Here is a 3,961-nt window from a genome sequence, read left to right as displayed (position 1 = left end):
GGTCTTTAATTGTTGCTTGTAGGAGAAAGGAAAAGCGACTGTAGCCCGCCGTTCTCTGTTGCTGGCAGATAACAAACTCAAGATGAAGCCACATTTACAGGGGGAGAAATTGCTTACGCCCACGGAATGAAATTTCAGGCTCTGACAGCTGCTAGGTAAGTAAATGAGAATCATTTTACTCTGGGTAAGGGCAACACAGCACATCTTAAACAATGAGGAGCTGACGGCCCGCGGGCGGTGACACCCAGGTTGTAGCCTTCAGAAGGGTCTGGGAGGAGAGGAACCGTGGAACAAGTGGCCAAACAATCGTCCCCTTATCACAGCATGGCTCCTCGCAATCTTAAGTGGGAGGCACAAGTCCCTTCAAAGGAGAAAATGGCTTCAATTTTCCAATTCACAATTCGACAGACGAATACCGCGCACCGACTCAGAAAAAAACCCTATTGGAAAGCCGGAGGCCTCGGCCAGAATGCAGGAGCCCTTCATCTCATGCCTGGATGCTTTTAACAGCCTCCCGACTGGTTTTCTGACCTCAATATCCACCCTGCAGCCAGAAAAAAAGGGCTTCTAAAAGCCTACAACGCCCCTGCTGAAAATTCTTCCACGGCTCCCACTTGCCATCCGAAGGCCTTCTTCTTTCGGCTGACTTACGGGGTCCTCCCACACTGGCCCTCATTACCTTCCCAAACTCACTTCTCACCTTGAGCCTCTGGCCTCCACCCGTTTCAGAGACTGTCCCCTTTGCCAACCGTGTCCCACTCGTGCTGCAGACAGTAGGGTGACTGCCCCCTTTCCCACAAGCCTTCTCGGATGCTACCAGCCGGGGAAGGTGACCTTCTCCCTTGTGCTCCCACAGCCCCCATTGCACCCCTGTGATAGCTGTCTCAGGCCAAACTGCCTCTTTATTTATTTTGTCTCTGGTTTTTTCAAACTCAACTCAAATCAGCTAAGCTAAAAAGGAAATTTACTGGACACTGGGTTAGCTCACAAAACCGAGGGAAATACTGACCGATCAAGTTTGAGGAAAGCATAACCTGGGGACCCTTCCAGATCCCCTGATGCTGCATCGGGGCCTTGACCACTGTGTGTCTTTTGTTGCTCCCTGCCTCCATTTGTCTCAGTCTCTCTCCCTTTTCCTCTGCTGACGATATGCTGGCTCTCACCAGAAAAGTAGAATTGTGTCTGCCAGGTAGGCCCAGGCTCACATTTTCCTTGGCTAAACATTAAAGGTTGAACAGATGAGCCCCGATTGCTCCTTCTTGGGTCACGTGCTTGCCCTAGACTGGGGACTACAGCTCTGGTTCGGGAGGAGATAAGAAGATGGCCATCCCATTGAGATATTCCAGGTTCTTGGGTAGAGAGAAGAACATGGAGGAGGACAGAAGATCAGAGTGGGAGCCAGTATAGGGATCACCTACTACTGAGAAATCAACAACCACAGAATCTCAGTGGCAAAATGTAATAAGCATTTATTTTTTATGCAATTGCAGTTGGCTGGAGGTTGACTGCTACAGACCAGGCAGTTCTGCTCTAAGTGGCAGGTCTGGCTGAATAGTTCTTGAAGCACGTTAAACTCAGGTATATTCTATTAATACGCCTCATTCTAGTGACCAGGCTGAATGAATGGGAAAGCTCTTTTTACAGCAGTCACAGAGGTCCAAGGGAAGACGTGGAAGCCCATGGTGGATCTTAAGGACTGGGCTCAGAAGTGGCACCTTCAATTCTATACTGTTCTGTGGGCTAAAGCAAGTTATGTGGCTGAGCACAAAGTCAAAGGGTGGGGTGGGGTACGGTACCACTAGTGGGAAGGATCGGAACAGTCAGGGGGCAAAGGGCATGGATACAGGAGGGGGTGAATATAAGGGGCCAATGATTCCAATTACTACAGGAATGACTCTTCGAAAGAAGGATGATATAATTTCCGCAAGAAGGAACAGGGGCTAAGCAAACAGAAACAACAATGCTCATTGCGTTCTCCCTGGTTACTCCGTAACTTTTGTGCCTTCAGAAAATGTGGTTATATACCTGTTTCCAGAGGCCCCGTCTAACACAGTGCTTGACACGCAGAAGGCAGTCAAAAATTACTTGTTGAATTTAATGTAAGCAGTTAATGGGTTACAGAGGACAGACACCCGAACCGTCTCCTCTAAAGATGTGAAATCTCATCGAGGAGGCTGAAGTTCATGTAACCGGCACAAAACGGAAAGAAACACGTGCTCCCTTCGTTCAGCCAACATGCTGCGGGCAGGACGGAGAGGGAGAGCTGCGTTCCAACTAGGTAAGCTCGGGCTGTGTCCCTGGAACGGGTGGGACCGAGCAGAGCTTGAAAGGGATGGAAGGGACTGCGAGCACTTACCACACGCAAGCCACTCAACGAAGTGGAGGCCCGTGACCTCATTCCCCTACGGCGAGAGGGAGGCAGCGTTCTCGTGATTTCCCACATGGGGTTTATTGAGTCAAATGTCCGGAGTCATCCAGCCAGAAGGATAACAGAGTCTGCTTCGGACGCAGAAACCTAGCCTGTCACCTTCTCCTTGTCTGCGTCTCGCTCGGGGACTGACGGCACAGGTGTGGTGTAAATGTGAATGGAGTGCGTGAGCGAATGTCTGGAGCTCAGTTCTCTTTTTTCAAACCCTTGGCAAGTGGAGGAGTCAGGAAAAGGAACTGGAGGCAAAAGGGAACACTGGAAGAAGTCGGAGGGCACAATGCAGAAACAGCCCGCGGTGTGTGTGTGACTGGAGTGTCACGTCCGCGGAGCACGTGGCGTGCCACAAGGCTGGAAGAGAAATCGGGGACGAGCACAGAGCGCAGGGTGTATGTGTCTGTCACTCTGCCGACAGGCGCTGTTAGGGCACGGGTGCTACTCAACATACGGCCGCACAGGTACGAGTTTATGACGCATTAAGGCCAAACAGACCGCAGAGGCTGCGCGGTGTGTAGCGATTCGGAGCACGTGCACCTCGCGATTTCTCGTCAGCATGTCGAGGCAGGAAGGGAGTGCCCTGAACTGGGAAACGGCTGACTTCTCCTTCCCCTTCAGCTGGCTGCATGAAGGGTTTGGCTAGCTGCTCTCCTACCCTTAAAAGCGTGAAGAAGGCGGGACTTTCTAAGGGCTCTGACCGAGAACGCAGGGAGACAGCGGAGCTAAAGCGCAGCTCAGCGCTGCCACGCGTACCCACGTGAGCCCGCCGCTGCGAGCTCCTCACCGGGACAAGAACCGTCTCAGGTGGGGAGCAGTGGCAGCCTCACTGCGGAGAAAGGGGAGCCGCCCGAGTGCGGGTGTGGTCACAGAGCCGGGATTCTGGTGCTTTAAAGGGGAAAAAAAAAAAAGAGCCGAGGAACTGGTCCCTACCCCATTTCTAGCACTCTGTCCCCAAGCAACCATGGAGGCCCATCTCCATCGAGGCCTTGCACTTTGAAAGGCAGGGGATCAGAGCCCAGTTTGTAACTCTTCATACAAGGTCTCTACCCCCTGCAGAGGATAGCTCTTTCGTTGTTGGTCTCTACGCGGCTCTCACCCCACTCTGTTGGTTAATAGGAAATGACAATAAATAAAGCTTGCTCAGAGAGAGAGAGAGAGACAACCACTGTACTGACTTTGCAGGTAACAACCAGACAATTTAGCATCTGTCATGCAGGAAGGGGGCTGTGCTGGGGGCACGTGTATAAATAGACGTGAAAATACTTGGGAGTAAGTGATTTTGTTTGAGAGGTTGAAGGGATAGAGGTTAAATTATATTTTTGTTTCTTATTTCTTTCAGGTAGAACCCATCCAGTACCCAACTAAAAAATGATCTTACAGATGTGTGTGGTCTAATATGGTAGTCATTACCTACACTGTGGCTATTAAAGTTTATTTTAAATTAAATAAAAGGGGCGCCTGCATGGCTCAGTGGGTTAAGTGTCTGCCTTCTGCTCAGGTCATGATCTCAGGGTCCTGGGATCGAACCCAAGCATCGGG

Source organism: Ursus arctos, unplaced genomic scaffold (genome assembly GCF_023065955.2).
Source record: "Ursus arctos isolate Adak ecotype North America unplaced genomic scaffold, UrsArc2.0 scaffold_20, whole genome shotgun sequence".
Classification (NCBI taxonomy): Eukaryota; Metazoa; Chordata; class Mammalia; order Carnivora; family Ursidae; genus Ursus; species Ursus arctos.
The sequence above is the reverse complement of the archived record's forward strand: the minus strand, read 5'-3'. Positions refer to the sequence as shown.